General features: G+C 39.1%; 1 protein-coding gene across 2 annotated transcripts in view; it reads left to right on the forward strand.

The window, feature by feature from the left end:
* The first annotated feature begins 6351 nt into the window (after nt 1-6351).
* GATA3 (GATA binding protein 3) overlaps nt 6352-17855 on the forward strand; it is a 42562-nt gene continuing 31058 nt past the window's right edge. Inside the window, exons 1-2 of one of the 2 annotated variants that reach the window (XM_077472543.1) lie at nt 6352-6657; nt 8361-8427. The gene's annotated coding sequence lies outside the window, so the exon portion shown is untranslated. The remainder of the gene's footprint in view (nt 6658-8360; nt 8428-17855) is intronic. The other variant, XM_077472544.1, reaches the window with a different exon arrangement.

Consider the following 17855-nt stretch of genomic DNA (forward strand, 5'->3'; position numbering starts at 1 on the left):
TGGGACTACGTGCTACCCCCTAATAATTACCCCGTGGCCGCAAATTCGACCTAAAGGTTTGCGAAATTCGCCTCCCATTGAAGTCAATGGAGCCCGCGGCGAACGGTCGTTTTCGCGAACGTTTGTGTCCGTTCGCGTTTCGCGTTCGCGAAACGTCCCGTCGGAAGTTCGTCCATCACTAATGAATAGATCCAGTTTGTGATAGAACTACAAATACCAGCTTCTCCTACATGGGAGGACATTCACTGCTACCCAGAATTGTTCATCTCACCCTCTCTTCCCTCCTCCATCTTTCTTTCTTTCTCCCTCTCTACATTTTTTTCCTTTGCTTTTTCTCTCAGTGTCTTCCTCCTCTGTCTCTTTCGGAGGGGGCTCTTTTTTTTACCTGTCCCCTTCTTTCTCTTTTATTTTTTTCACTGCCTCTCCCTCTCCACTTCTTCCCCTTTCTCTCTCTATTACTCTCCATCTTCTTTTCCCCTCCCTCCCTATCTTCTTCTCCCTCCGTCTCTCTCATTCTCTGTCTCCCTCTTCCAATTTTCTCTCCCTCCCTCTCTGTCTTCCTCTTCTCTCAATCTCCTTCCCTCTGTTCCATTCTCCTTCTCTCCATCATTCTCTCTCTCCCTCCTTCTCTGTCCCCGCCTTTCTTTTTTCTTTCTCTTCAACTTCCCTCTCTCTCCCATCCTCCCTGTTTATTTTTTCTTCTCCATCTTCTCTCCCCTCCCTCTCTGCCCCCCCTTTCTTTCTCCCCTCCTTCTCTGTCTCCCTCCTATCTCCCTTTCCGCCTCCCTCCTTCCTCTCTCTCCCCTCCCTCTCTGTCTCCCTCCTTCCTCTCTTCCTCCCTCTCTGTCTCTCCTTCCTCTCTCTGCTTCCTCTCTGTATCCCTCCTTCCTCTCTCCCCTCCCTCTCTGTCTCCCTCCTTCCTCTCTCCCCTCCCTCTCTGTCTCCCTCCTTCCTCTCTCCCCTCCCTCTCTGTCTCCCTCCTTCCTCTCTCTCCTCCTTCTCTGTATCCCTCCTTCCTCTCTCTCCTCCCTCTCTGTCTCCCTCCTTCCTCTCTCTCCTCCCTCTCTGTCTCCCTCTTTCCTCTCTCTCCTCCCTCTCTGTCTCCCTCCTTCATCTCTCCCCTACCTCTCTGTCTCCCTCCTTCCTCTCTCCCCTCCCTCTCTGTCTCCCTCCTTCCTCTCTCCCCTCCCTCTCTGTCTCCCTCCTTCCTCTCACTCCTTTCTCTTTGTCTCCCTCCTTCCTCTCTCTCCTCCCTCTCTGTCTCCCTCCTTCCTCTCTCCCCTCCCTCTCCCTCCTTCCTCTCTCTGCTTCCTCTCTGTCTCCTTTCTTCCTCTCTCCTCTCCCTTCCTGTCTCCCTCCTTCCTCTCTCTCCTCGCTCTCTGTCTCCCTCCTTCCTCTCCCTCTGCCCCCTCTGTCTCCATCCTTCCTCTCTCTCCTCCCTCTCCATCTCCCTCCTTCCTCTCTCCCCTACCTCTCTGTCTCCCTCCTTCCTCTCTGTCTCCCTCCTTCCTTTCTCCCCTCCCTCTCTGTCTCCTTCCTTCCCCTCTGTCTCCCTCCTTCCTCTCTCTCCTCCCTCTCTGTCTCTCTCCTTTCGCTCTCTTCTCTCATTCCCTCCCTGCCTTTTATTTCTCCCTCCCTCCCTCTCTGTCTCATCCCCATCTTCTCTTTTTCTCCCCGCTATTCTCACTCCACTGCCTCTCTCTTCCCTCCTCTCTGTCTCTCTCTTCCTCTTTTCTCTATCACCCTCCCTCTCTGTCTCATTCTCCCTCCTCTCTCTCTCCTCATCATTCTCTCTCTCCCTCCCTCTTCCTCTCTCTCTCAGCCTAATTCTCCCTCTTTTCTCTCTCCACCATTCTATCTCCCCCTCTTTGTCTCCCTCTTCCTCTTTTCTTTCTCTCCCTCCCTCTTCTTTTTATCTCCCACTCTGTCTCATTCTTCCCCCTCATTCTTTTCCTCCCTCTTCCTCTTCTCTTCTCTTTCTCTCCCTCCCTCTGTCTCATTCTCCCTTTTTTCTCTTAATCATTCTCTCTCTCCCTTCCCTCCTCCAGCTCTCTCCCCCTCAGTCTCCCTCTTCTCTTTATCTCTCCCCCTCTCTGTCTCATTCTCCTCTTCTCTCTTTCCCCATTATTCCCTCCCTCTTCCCCATCTCTTTCTTTCTCTCCCTCCCTCCCTGTACCAGTCTCCCTCTCTCTCCATCATTCTCTCTCTCCCTCCTCCATCTCTCTTCCTCTCTGTCTCTTTTCTCTCTTTTCTCAATCCCCCCCCCACTCTCCCTTTTTTTCTCCCCCCCCCCCCCTCCTTTCCTCTCTCCCCTCTATCTTCCCCTCCCTAATTTTTGTCTCCCTCTCTTCTTCCTCTCTCCCCTCATTGTCTGCCATTTCTTCTCTCATTCTCCCTCTCTCTCTCTCCATCATTCTCTCTATCCATCCTTCAGCTCTCTCCCTCTTTGTCTCCTCTCTCCCTCTTCTCTTTATTGCCTTCCCTCTCCTGTCTCATTCTTCCTCCTCTCCCTCTCCCCATCATTCTTCTCTCTTCTCTTCTCTTCTCTTCTCTTCTCTTTCTCTTCTCTTCTCTTCTCTTCTCTTCTCTTCTCTTCTCTTCTCTTCTCTTTTCTTTCTCTCTTTTCTCTCTCTCTCTCTCTCTCTCTCTCTCGTTTCATTCTCTCTCTCCCCCTCCATATTTCTTCCTCTTTGTCTCCTTCTCCTTCTTTTCTCAATGCCCCCCTCCTCCTTACTCTCTCTTCTTTTCTCTCTTCTTCCTTCCTTCTCCCCCCTCTATCTTCTCTCCCTCATTTTTTTCTCTCCTCTCCCTCTCTCTTCCTCGTTGTTCGCCTCCTTCTTCTCTCTCCCCCACTCCTCCTTTGACTCTCTCTCCTTAATTCTTTGTCTCCCTTTCCATCTTTTTTTCTCTCTCTGTTCTCCTATTCTCTGTCTCCCTCTTTCTTTTCCTCTCTTTTCTCCTTCTTCTCTCTCTCTCTCTACAACACACACACACACACACACCTTGAAATAATTCAGTCCATTCCTCCATTGAGAAGAAATAGGATTTAAGCTCTCCATTTGGTGCAGTAAAAGCGAGTGTCTCTGTACATAGAGGGAAATTCCATGAGGCAAAGACCTGAGCTGAGTGTGTGTGTGTGTGTGTGTGTGTGTGTGTGTGTGTGTGTGTGTGTGTGTCACAAAGCTGTGACTGATAAGGTGCAGTTACTGCAATAAGCGTTTCCTTTCTTCTACCTAATACCTTTCTCCGTGTATTAGTCTCAGGCTCCGCCCTATGCAGATATTACTATACTGGCAAAATTGTTTAGTGATAAAAATGCTTTTTGTATATAGAAATCATCGTGTTCAGAGCACGGGAGTGAATGGGATTTAGGAGCTTCGTATAGATAAGGCGCTAAAGAAGTAAAATAATACAACTGAAAATTGGCTTATAGTCGAATGGCAACAACAGTTTTATTTGGCTTTAATCATGGCTGACATTTCTTATTGGATAACATAGTGCTCTGCTGCTTTCTAAACGCTGCTCGGAGGCGTTCTGCACATAGCAGTTTATACACATGGATGTGTATTTCCTATGGACATTGTTCTGTGACCGGCACAATAGGCGGCTCTTTTATTGTTATATACAACTGGTCTGACTTCTACAACACTGAATCCAGGCAATACATGGTAAACTCCTCATCTACCCCTGCCTGCATTATAGACAGGGGTTCAATCACCATGCCATTACTATCTTGGCATCAGGGAAGGGGCTCTGTGTCTGGGCTACCTTTTTACTACATAGACTCGTTTGCAGGCTAATTATCTTTAATTTATTACCTTAAGTGAGTTTGTTTTCTAAAGATAGAAGTGATGGGATCACATTACGTTTCGTTACACTCAGAGTCACATTAGAAAGTGAGAGATGTGCCCCCAACGTCAGCAGAAGGCAGGCGCTCACCCAGCTCCATACTGATCCATTACACTGATTTATTAAACATCGGGACCAATGGAAGCCTGCCTGTCTTCTCCTCTACACTGACCACAATGACAGATCATGGACACAACCTACTGTCACTGACCCATTTCACAGCAATCTATCTATCTATCTATCTATCTATCTATCTATCTATCTATCTATCTATCTATCTATCTATCTTTCTATCTATCTTTATTTATCTAAATCTGTTACCTATCTATTTATAGATTTTTCTATATCTATTATATTTATCAGCCTATTATCTATTTGTCTATCTATTTATCTTTATCTTAGATTTCTAAGGCTATCTATCTATCTATCTATCTATCTATCTATCTATCTATCTATCTATCTATCTATCTATCTATCTATCTATTTATCTATCTATCTCTAGCTATCTATCTATCTTTATCCCTTTATCCATCTATATTTGTTACCTATCTATAGATTTTTCTATACCTATTCTATTTATCAGTCCATTATCTATTTGTCTATCTATATAGCTTTATCTTAGATCTCTAACGCTATCTATCTATCTATCTATCTATCTATCTATCTATCTATCTATCTATCTATCTATCTATCTATCTATCTATCTTTAGCTATCTAAATCTGTTGCCTATCTATTTATAGATTTTTCTATACCAATTCTATTTATCAGCCTATTATCTATTTGTCTATCTATTTATCTATCTTTTTTATCTATATCTGTTACCTATCTATCTATAGATGTTTCTATACATATTCTATGTATCAGCTCATTATCTATTTATCTTTATCTTAGATCTCTAAAGCTACTAATCTATCTATCTATCTATCTATCTATCTATCTATCTATCTATCTATCTATCTATCTATCTATCTATCTATCTATCTTTAGCCATCTATATCTGTTACCTATCTATAGATTTTTCTATACCTATTCTATTTATCAGTCCATTATCTATTTGTCTATTTATCTTTATCTTCGATCTCTATATAGCCTTATCTTAGATCTCTAACGCTATCTATCTATCTATCTATCTATCTATCTATCTATCTATCTATCTATCTATCTATCGATCCATCTATATCTGTCACCTATTTGTCTATATATTTTTCTATACCTAATCTATTTATCATTTCATTATCTATTTGTCTGTTTATCTTCATCTTCGATCTCTATAGCTATGAATCTATTCTTCTATCTATCGATCTACATATCTTTATTGTAAAAGATTTATCCAAGTATAATTATTCACTCAAAAAAACACACTCTGTGTTATCTATCTATCTATCTATCTATCTATCTATCTATCTATCTATCTATCTATCTATCTATCTATCTATCTATCTATCTATATATCCAATCGTAAACTCTCTATCGACATGTCATCTTTCTATAGTTCTGTGTAATATCTATCTCTATTTATCCACAAATGCACATAAACACGTACAATGATGACAGAGAATCTGCCACTCAAAGGACAGCGGTTGAATTGACAGCAGTTACCTATATAGACAATGACAGCTTATTTTATTTTTGTCAGTTTCTACGTTAATTGTATTGTGCAGTTGCAGTAGTAATATTAGTAACAATAATAATAATAATAATGCTATGTGTGCGGCCATGCAGAGTTCCAGCTCCATGCATCCTCTAGGCAGTGAACATGTTCTTGTCGGTAAAAGTCTAAAAGGTGCCAAAACCACAGATTTTTAGCCTAAATACTGGGCAATGTTATCAGGAATTTGGAATGTAAAGGCAATTTCTGCAAGTTCTACAGTAGTTTTCAACACCCAGTGTTTACCTTATGCTTACCTGCATAGGGTATTGTATATATAATTAAAATAGAAAAAAAAGACTGTTACTGTATGTATTTTATGTATGTATTATATATTTTGTATTTATTTAAATCTCTCTCTCTCTCTCTCTCTCTCTCTCTCTCTCTCTCTCTCTCTATATATATATATATATATATATATATATTGCACACACAATAAACCTGATTGATTTTTAACTATTTCTATTTTCTGTGAGACATGAATAGTGACTGCAGTGTGTTGTGTTAAATGTTCCAGCCATAAGAAGAGTGACAGTGTAGTCCTGCTGGATGTTGGGCAGGTGATGTGATAGGAGGCTCCAGTAGGATCTGACTGGTGGGGAATATTTTGGCTTCCTGATGTGTCCTAATTTTGAGCCTCCTTGGATGAAAAGGTTGTTGTGAGCTTCTCAGGAGTCCACCAGTCCTAGCCAAGTCCTCGAATCTCCCCATCCCACTTTTATTTCTCTAGCTATCAGGCTGATCATACATGTGTTTGGTGAATTGTCATTGCTGTGGGTTGGACCAATAACAAATAGACCCCAAAACTCAATAATAAGTGCTCGGGATCCCACGTGAGGCTTAGCCAGACCTCTGGATGAAACCATGCATTTTTGTACGTTGATCCTGAGCCTGTCAGGCGTACTTAGCCATTTTCTAGAGATTTGAGAAAATTGTCGCTATCTCCTGAAGGTGGGGATGTTGTTATATGTGTTGTAATTCAGCAATCTAAATGGGAAAGCACTAACTAGCTCATAACCTCCACTGTCCTCTGGGCTTGATCTGCTGTACCTTTGCTTCGGAGCAATAAATCACCTCTCCTGCTGGGCAGAACTCAATGCTACTCTATGTGGAGTCTCTCTAGGATATAGACAGAACCGGGGACAAACAGGAGCTGAAGGTACCACTGTCACCTCTTCTTTACATTGTACATTTCATACCATTCTAGATCCACCTAACCTATACCTATGCCTGTGCCTAATGCAATTTACCCCATTAGATTGCAATGTGGATCTTACACCTATCATAAGCTTAAGTGCTACTAAACTGTCATTACACTGACTATTACACTGTTATGACTATTACACTTCATTCAATAACTACACAATTCAGTTAGCCGTAATTCTAAAACCTTTATCATTTTATTTTACAATCAATCAATCATTATTAAAATGTAACACATCTATCTATCTATCTATCTATCTATCTATCTATCTATCTATCTATCTATCTATCTTTCTATCTATCTATCTATCTATCTAATATATATTTGTCTAATTATATAGTTGTGTAGCTGCTTGTCAATCATTCTAAAATCATTGCTCTTCTCCATAAACAATTGTGTAATCGATATGCAAGCCTACATTTTATTTCTGTACCTTACTAACAGGGCACATAATTGTGACACCTGTCATCAAGTGCTATAATAATGATAATAATAATTAATAATGATAATGATACAAATAATAACAAATAATAAGGCTTCATGCACACTGGGCTTAAAAAAATAAAAATAACAAACGTCTGTTCTTTTTGGAGTAAAAAACGCTCATATTATAATAGAGCCAAATATACAAAGTTTAGAAGTTTAGGAAAGTTTTTTTTACGTTTTTTTTTTCTGCCAGTAAGCTCCAATCAGGAACAGGAATCAGAAGAGTTTTTTTCCCTGCCTCTAAACGTTGATCTTAAAATATGCTTGTAAACGTCATAATTTACATGGACACATAGGAAAACATTGAGTTGCTTCTACAGGCAGAACACAAGCAACCTTTTTTTTATGTCAATGTGCATGGAGCCTTATAAGAAATACCTGTCACCTGTTGTTAATATCTATCTATCTATCTATCTATCTATCTATCTATCTATCTATCTATCTATCTATCTATCTATCTATCTATCTATCTGCATCAATTTACCTGGGGTCTAAAAGCATCCTTCATGGAATTAATACTGACATTTGTTTTGTTTTTTTATCTATTTAGTCATCTATCTATCTTTTTATCTATCCATCTATCACATATTTATCAGATTTCTATTTAACCTTAATTAAAATCCTATATTTTGGATCAGCTTTTTTAAAGTGTATTAATTATCGTATATGTCTATTTCTACACAATTGCCCCGACATTTGCCTGTCTCTAGGAATACTGTTCCATCCAGAGGTCACATTGTATTTTTGGCAATTTTTTGTTGCTTGTGGTCATCTGAAGTAATAGAGGATGTCATATTTATGTGTCCCCCCCCCATGCCTTGTCCTTTGTCATTGGGTAGAATGGGATATGTGCCAGCATGGATGCTTCTCCTTCTGCCTCACTGACAGCTCTTGTTAAGGCGGTCAAATGGCATTCTAATGGTTTAACAGAGCAGCATCAATCTGTTTATAGGAGGCGATTTTGGTGTAATTTCCCCCGTTTATATGGCCATTATATTTGTGGCTTTGCCCTTTCTCCAAGGGGGAAGAGTGGAAAGAGTGGAGCTGCTCTCCTCCAGTGAGAAGGTCACATCTCTGGGTGGGTAGGAGGAGGTAGATCCCCCAGCTTTGTATTTCTCACTTCAGCTTTAAATGCCATAACCAGTGCAATCTGTCTGTCATTTGTGCCTCAGATCTTCATGAGATCAGAGAAGGAAGAGGAAAAAAATACGAAGCAGCTGCCAAGGCCGAGCTGTGCAGGTCAGTGAATATAGCATTTTTTTCCTCTTTCCTTTTACATTTTTTTGCTGCCTCTCCTTCCACGTGGAGAGAATTAGAATGGGATCTTTGCCTTAAAGGGATAGCATGTGTCTGTTGTAACCTAACCCTCCTCTGTTATTGTTCTCCAGTCAGTTTAGTCATTTTAAGGATTTTTTCCCCCTTTGCAAATGACCTGGCAATGGCTTTGCACTGAGCTCTGATTTCCTCAGCTCTAGGGACAGGCTCCCATTGCTCTGTAGTGGAGCTCACCTTTTCCTCTATTCTCCTAAAGGCACACTCATCAGCCTTTGGATTACAACAACTGTAATATTTCCTTCCATCAGACGTACACGGTACGGCTCCTGTGTGGGCCAAGCTCGGGGCACTGCTTGTCCTGTAAGGGAGCCAAATGAAATGGTAAGAGATTAGCCTGTGCTGGGGGGTTCGCTTCCATTTACACCCATGGATATGGGTTAAGTGGAAAATGTTTCTGTATTGCTCAGTCCCTAACAGCCTTGTCGGATGGACTGGGACCCCTGACCAACCTAGGTGTAAGGAAGAGAGAAGTCCTTCCAGGATCATCCATAGATTTAGGCCATGCTGTGTATGACTGCTATTCTTTATCTTCATAAAAATGTCTGCCAGTATGTTAGACTGTACATCCAAATGTAGTGTAGTGTGGGGATTGTAGTGTAGGGATTGTCCCTTGCATGTTATTTATGGGGGATTTATGTATGTTATTTCCTTATACAAGGTACCTATAAATATAGATACAAAGAATATATATATATATATATATATATATATATATATATATATATATATATATATATATATATATATATATATATATATATATATATATATATATATATATATATTAATAATGATACTAGTAGTAGCAGCAGTAATAATAGTAGTTGTTAATTAATAATAGTAATAGTAGTAATAATAGCAAAATAGTAGTTGTGGTTGTAGTATGAGTAATAATAATAATAAGAAGAAGAAGAAGAAGAAGAAGAAGACAGCGGAGAATGAGAAGAAGAAGAAGAAAGGGAAGAATGAGAAGGAGAAGAAGAATGAGAAGAAAGAAAAATATTAATTAGCAGAAAAAGTGAAAATGGTCTGGGCAGACAAATAGATATTGACAAGCCAGTTTATGATAGATAACAGGTCAGTTTATACTATTATACTATTATTATTACTACTACCAATTAGAGCAAATGAAATGTCACAAGTTCGTCCACTTTCATTAACCTTTATTAGGCTCGCAGATGAATTTATCTAACTATCTATCTATGATCATATTTCTGTAGAAATCGTATATTTCCCGTTGATATCATTTCTTATGACGGTGGTGTACAGAGAGTACATAGAAACCCCAGCAGATGTTGGTCTTTGATGTCATTTGCTGGGGTTGTAATTATTTTCCACTGTCTGCTGGGACATATCGCGATCAGAGATCTGTAGTGTGAACCACATCTCTACAGTAATAAAGCCCCTTCCGTGCTGAGTTCTTTTGCTGAAAAAAGATTATTTTATCTTTCTGGTTTTTAATCTGCAAACATATCAGCAAGCCGTGATCTATGATTCTAAGAATGATCGTGCTGCTCATTATGAGAACCGCTGCAATAAGGTCCTTACGCCTTTCCTGCCAAAGGCTATTCATATAGATTAGTCAGAGGAATGCCTGCGACCTCAATACATATCTTTATGATCACCCCTGTATCGAATGACATTAGTGCCGCATGCATCCAAAAGCATCCAGTAACATCCATAGATTCTAATAACGACTTGACTAGCCAGACACATATTTTATTATTTTCTGTTCTGATTTTACACATTTTATACAGTGAGCACATTACATAGGGATTGCTGTGTTTTGCTGCTGTCACTGTTCTTTCTCATAGAAGCTGGAGCTGGATGGACACCCTGTATTCGAATTCTGTATAATGAATCCTGAATCTGTAATCTGTATTAATTAATCCTGGGTGTAAAACCTGACTTCACAGAATAGGTGCTCACCTTTACTATTATTTTAATTATCTATCTATCTATACAGGATTATTTATTTATTTCTAAAACATTAAATCGATATCTATATATATAGATATAGATATATCTATATATATCTATCTAGATCTATCTATATATCTACATATATCTATATATATAGATATATATATATATCTATATCTATATATATATATCTATATATATATATATATATATATATATATATATATATATATATATATATATATATATATATATATATATATTATACACCACATGCATGTACACATAAATTATAATTACATATTCTAAAACATGTAATCGATATCTATATATAGATATATCTATATCGAGATATATATATATATATATATATATATATATATATATATATATATATATATATATATTATACACACGCATGCACACATCAATTATAATTACATATTCATGTTATATAGACATATACATACATATAAAATATGATGATAATAACAATAATAATAATAATAATAGTAACGGTAGTAGTAGTAGTAGCATAATGTGAAACCGCGGTTGTAGTAGTAGTAGTAAAAGTAATAATACAAATATGTGTGTGTGTATAATGTGAGCCCATGGTGGTGGTAGTGGTAGTAGTAGTAGTAGTAAAAATAATAATAAAAATATATGTCTATAGCTATCTATCTATCTATCTATTTATATCTATATCTCTATCTCTATCTATCTATCTATCTATCTATCTATCTATCTATCTATCTATATATATATATATATATATATATATATATATATATATATATATATATATATATATATATATATATATATATATATATATATATATAGGATAGGAATATACTAGATATATATCTTAATATGTGTCTGTCTTTTTAATTGATATATTAATAGATATAGATATCAATATTAATGTCACATTAAAAACCATTACTATGGACAAGTGTAATCATACTGTGATAGTTACAATTGGAGGCAGTAGACAGGAATTGTCATTGTCCTGTACGTCATCTGCTTTGTATTTTTCCATCTCCGCTTATTACATAGGAGCTTATTATTCAGCCAGTGCTTTGTGCCTCCGTAGCTGTATTGTGTGCATGGATTGGGGGGCATGGAGTGTGCCAATCCCAGCCCTAGCAGAGGGCACTGTAGACAGGATCGGGGGCTGTGGTGGTGCAGTGATCCGGCAGGGAGAGTGATGAGCCCCATGCTGGCTCCTGTCACCTGTATTAGTGCGGGGCTGCACTCCGTCTGTCCGGCTCTAGATGCAGCCATGTGATAGTTAAGGGCTTTGGATGTTAAATGTTTACACTCAAGTGGAGAAATGTGTCAGTTGAACTGTTCTCAATGGCCTCTGGAGACATTTAACTAAAACACATCTAGTCTGAGCTAGAGGCAGACAAAATACCTGTAATCCATTTTCCATTCCTGCCATAAATAACCAGTTAACTGAGCTGGAAGCCACTGGGAGGCTGCTAGAGCGACGCTCCTATGATTACTACTAGTCCTATTTAGAATAGTGCTCGTGGTATTGTTATTATTGTTGGTGTTATTAATATTATTATTATTATTATTATTACTGCTGTCGCTATTATGTTAAGGCTGATCATCATTTGTAGTGGTAGCAATTATACAATTAGACTATTTACACCTAAAATGAAGTATTTAGGACCTGAATTTAATTATTTCCTAATTGTCCTGATTTATTAATTCTAGATTAAATAATCTGGTGGCTACCACTCCGATGCTTCGTTTCATTTTCCACATACACGTTACAGTCTCACGATATAATATTTATACCTTGGGGTGACTGTACAATCTCATTTAAATGTACCAAAACTATGTAATATGGGGCAAACCTGTACACTCCAATGGAATTCTACTCAGTTCCATGGGTCTTTACATTAGTTGTTGGTAAGGTAAAGGAAATGTTACAATCTCATTGTCTAGTCTATGACTCCCTCAGGCATGATGGGACTTGTGGTTCAACAACAGCTGGAGGGTCGCCAGTTTGACACCCCAGTGTATAGCCAGTTGATTTTCTAAAGCTATGGAGATCTAATCAATCTATCCAATCCCTCTGTATTCAATCAGACAGGCAGTTGCACTATATCATTGTTGGCAGATCCAAAGCAGATTGTACAATCAGATTGTAGGGTGTGTGTGATAAGGGAGTGTAGAGAAAGAAAGCTGCCATCTGATTGGCTGCCTTGCCTGCTTTTACAGTACTCCAGCTCAGTAAGCCATTCAGGGCTAGGCATGCAGTACTGAAGGGAAGCAGACTTTGCTAGAGCCCTGGAATCAGATCAGCATTTTCCCCACTCTGGCCAGCCAGCCCCATCCACAATCCTCCTCTCTTCTCCCATGTAGGCTGAACAGAAGTTGTTTTACATAGGAAAGTATTGTGAGCTGTGCCCTGGGCCGTGTCCTCTGTCTAACCCTGGGAGATTCAGCCCTGGGCTGTTTATACAGCTTTACCTGTACTACCATAGGGCCCTGTTCAATCAAACCCCAACCTAATGTAACTTAATCCAGGCATGATCGCTATTGAAGAGGCTTCTTCTCCAGCCCCCAAGCAGAGGACACACAGAAATTCGGACCAGGTGTGGCCTCACTTCACCCACTTCAAAAGAGAATGGAAGTCAAACAGTTCTCTCCAGATTTGGGGGGGCTCCATTGTTTCCATTAACATTTTCTGCCCATTTCCTGGACCTTGCTGACCCCTGATATGGAATCCAACTACTGCTCTTCATTATTCCCATATTAAAGGGCTTGGGAGCTATCAGCGACAATCAGGTTATCGTTCCTTAAGAACACATGACGTAAGTGTGATGTCATTTTAATTTCCTGGCTAGAGCAAGATAACCGTGTGGGCTTCATCAATGCCACCCCCCCCCCCCCCCCCCCATTGTTTGATGAAAGTATATTACAACCACAAATGCCTTCTTTTTTTTCTATGTCAAGTGCTCATTGGGCTCATTTACTAAAGAAGTTTAGAAAGTTCACACAATAAATGGTGTCAATATTCGCTTCACCAATCTGATAATGTGCAGATTACATAAGTAAACAGGGATTTACTTTTCAAATGGGTTGGAAAATAAATATGAATGTCAACATTTGCACAATTTATCGGGGTTAATTTGTTAAAGGCAAATGCAAGGGAATTTTGCTTTAGTTTAGAAAAGATGGAGAAGCTGTGCTTACTTCCATCATCCAACTATATATGCAAGCTAAAATACATCTTTATTGTACATGATTAAGTGCTTTGACTTAACAAATTAAATTTACTAAGCTAAGAGAAATTTCTCTTACAAAGTGCAAATTTCCTTGCAAAGTGCCTAGTGACTGTGGTCACATGTCACTTTGCAAATAATACCCAATTACATGGGGGTGGGCTTGCCTGTGATTGAGTGATGGAATTAAGCAGGAGTCACCACATTCACTAAACTTTGGGGAACGTTCCCTTGCAAAGCAAAGTGCACAAAGCGCAACCTCCCTTGCAAAGTGAGCAGTTTAGTAAATAAAGCCCAGAGCGCTAAGATTATGAATTATTTTAGTAAATTCGCTATATATATATTCCATTCTGCAGTAACTGCAAACTTTTTATTGCCTGCATTGTAAACCCTCTACACACAACTAGCCACTGGCCAGCAGTCCTTCCTAGGTGACCTTTTCCTAGCAGAGGTCACTCCATGCTCTGCCAGTCCCATATTCCCATTGTCGGATCTGTACCTGAGCTCTGGAATGAGCCTTGGACTGTGTCCCTTTGATTCAAATAGACGTGTGAGTGAAGTATTCAGAGCTGGAGGCAGTGATGGCTCCTTGGGTGGTATATCAGAACGATCTGTAAGACATAACCCCCTCCAGCTCTGGTTCACCCATGTCTGTCCTGCCATGTTATCCCAAAGGCCTCTGTAGGCGATTTCTGCACTTCTTTTATTTTCCTGAAGGTCTCAGCTTGAAAAAGAACACAATCAGTTGGGATCTCAGTGGCAGGCCCCTTCATTTCAAACTCAAATTAGACACCTTTTATCTCCACCATTGTTTTAGTTAATTGGACAAACAAAGAGGGCTATTAGTGATGAGCTGTCAATAAGGGAGCTGCCGGTGGGTGAGTTGTGTGGTCACTGTGCTGTCAACTGGGAACTTCTGGAGTGGGTTTAGTGGTCACTGTGCTGTCAACTAGGAACTTCTGGACTGGGTTTAGTAGTCACTGTGCTGTCAACAGGGAGCTTCTGGAGTGGGTTTAGTGCTCACTGTGCTGTCAACTGGGAGCTTCTGGAGTGGGTTTAGTGGTCAACTGGGAATTTCTGGATTGGGTTTAGTGGTCACTGTGCTGTCAACTGGGAACTTCTGAAGTGGGTTTAGTGGTCACTGTGCTTTCAACTGGGAACTTCTGGAGTGGGTTTAGTGGTCACTGTGCTGTCAACTTGGAACTTCTAGAGTGGGTTTAGTGATCAACTGGGAATTTCTGGCTTGGGTTTAGTGGTCACTGTGCTGTCAACTGGGAACTTCTGGAGTGGGTTTAGTGGTCAACTGGGAATTTCTGGAGTGGGTTTAGTGGTCAACTGGGAATTTCTGGAATGGGTTTAGTGGTCACTGTGCTGTCAACTGGAAGTTTCTGAAGTGGGTTCGGTGGTCGCTGTGCTGTCAACTGCGAACTGCTGGAGTGGGTTCGTTAGTCAATGTGCTGTCATTTGGGAGCTTCTGAAGTTTGTTCAGTGCTCGCTGTGTTGTCCATTGGGAGCTTCTGGTGTGTTTCAGTGATCAATGTGCCCATCAGATGAATGGATCTCCCCATGCAAGTACAGGGCAGTGCTATGTCTGCTCCTATCTTATCTGAGATCTGGGCTGCTGTCACAGTCTCATCTCAGTCGCCCTTCCTATTCATCGTGATCTCTTGATTATAGACTCATGTATATTAAATCCACTTTACTGACCAGCATTCAGCATAGTCTCTAGAGGGATAACCTCTAACCAACCCATACATTCACTCCATTATAAGAAAGACACACTGTAGTCAGCCATTCTCTTCCTGGCTCTCTTCTAGGCAGATCAGAAGATACATAACTGCTCTATGGCGATCATTGAGGAGCATCCTAGGATCAGAGGATACATTGTTATAAGAATAATAAGGCATTTAGTTGTAACAGAATTTTATTGTTTTTATTTTTTTTAATGAATGTATTATAATTGTATAGGTCTACAGTGAAATATTGGCGTTGTCATCAGGAATTCTTAGGTAAACAATCAGGTAGATGGCCTGGAGGCACACTAAAGACTGACAGGCTGAAAACTGTTTGGGATTTTAAAGGGATCTGTGCGACAGGAGTTATTAGTGAATCACAAAGCTCTGTGACTCACAGGTCAATTAGTACTGTCACAAATACATACAGCATTGTGACACAGGACAGCTACTATAAATGATATATAATCACTGATCTGCAAATGATTGCCACCACAACACACCTGATGGTATCTGCAGATCACTGATATGTCAGGAAGACAATGAATGATCTACAGCCGCCTTAGTACCTCTAATTGGGCAGGAGAATACATTAATGGAGTATAACTTTCAGTGAATGATGCAAGTCTTTGAGACATGTCATGCTGGGACTTGTGGTGCTCTACGCCCTGCCCTGGATCGGTGTCAGCCCTGGCAATCCTGTGGCCAGTGCTCCTGTAATGCTTCATTTCCTGGCTGTTTATTCGGACTGTGACGTCACGGTTCCTGGCGTCGGTCAGGCTGGCCAGTGCAGGGCAATGCAGAGCATCAAAAGAGCAACTTCCCAGGACAATGCAGGCGGATCACACTGGGATCACTCCGATCTGCTTCATCCATGCTGCTCTCTGGGGCTCACTTCATTATTGGTGGGAGTCCATCATACATGGATGAAGATATTGTTGTAGAATATAATAGAGTGTGAGCTCTTCATCGCTGCTGTGTTTAAATCCCTGAGCGATGTTTTGTGTTTGCTGCATGGTATAATGCCAGTGTACCTGACGGGTCCGACACGGCCTGATGCATTGTAGGTACACAGCAATAGCAATCTGCATCGCTCAGTTATACACCTAGTATATGTATTGCAATGTCACACAATCACTGTCTGGTTGCTACAGATAATATAATAATATATAGATAGATATATCTATCTATATATTTTTACGTATATCTATCTATCTATCTATCTATCTATCTATCTATCTATCTATCCATCTATATATATATATATATATATATATATATATATATATATATATATATATATATATATATATATATATATATATATATATATATATATATACACGATATTTTGTAGATAGAATAAACGTAAACATGGAAAGTCCAAAAAAAAAACAGTCATCAGATACATTTATAATTTCCATGTTCTCCCCAGTGGGGGGGGGGGGGGGGGGTCTTTGTTGTAATTCTCCAGTAGTTGATTGGATGAAGAGAATTGAATAATGTGCAGATCACACTCATCACAGCTCCTAGAATCCTTTCGTTAACTGTCCCTGCCGGTATATGAATGACGATCAATACAGTACAGATCTAAAACAAAAAAATGTCCAATGGCAGGCAGATTACACGGCAAAAATCTACAGAATACACGGGGTGATTACTATCGATGGGTGTACCGGCACCACGGATCGGGCAATATACAAAATGTTCAGTAACTTCGCCCAGTTCTGAATTATTCTACATATATATCTATAATAAATCATCCATGGATCAATTACCTCTGTCTACCAATTCTATTCTCTCTACCTATCGTCTACCTACTATTTATCTGTCTATTCATGTATCTATATTCTATCTCTCTATTTCTATCTATTTATCTATCGTTTTATAAGTGTGCATATCTATCTTACAGTATATCTTTTATTTACTTGCCTGTTTCTGTATCTCTAATCTATTAACGCATCTATAATTTATCTATTTATTTATCTTAGTGTCTATATATATATATATATATATATATATATATATATATATATATATATATATATATATAATCTATCTATCTATCTATCTATCTATCTATCTATCTATCTATCTTTCTGCCTATCTATTTATCTTTCAGTCTATCAATCAATGTATCTATTATATTCTGTCTATTTATGTATCTATATTCTATCTCTCTATATCTATCTATATCTATTTTTATTAATGTGATTATCTCTCTTTCTTTCAATATATTTATTATGTATTTGCCTATCTATGTATCTATAATCCTTCTATCTATCTATCTATCTATCTATCTATCTATCTCTATCTACCAATGTATCTATATTTATCTATGTATCAACCCCTCACTATTTATATATCTTTTTATAAATGTAATGATCTATCTTTCTATCAATATATTTATTATTTATTTGCCTGTTTATGT

The sequence above is a fragment of the Lithobates pipiens genome, unplaced genomic scaffold (assembly GCF_037356315.1).
Source record: "Lithobates pipiens isolate NorthernLeopardFrog02 unplaced genomic scaffold, aLitPip1_a1.2 Scaffold_8, whole genome shotgun sequence".
Taxonomy (NCBI): Eukaryota; Metazoa; Chordata; class Amphibia; order Anura; family Ranidae; genus Lithobates; species Lithobates pipiens.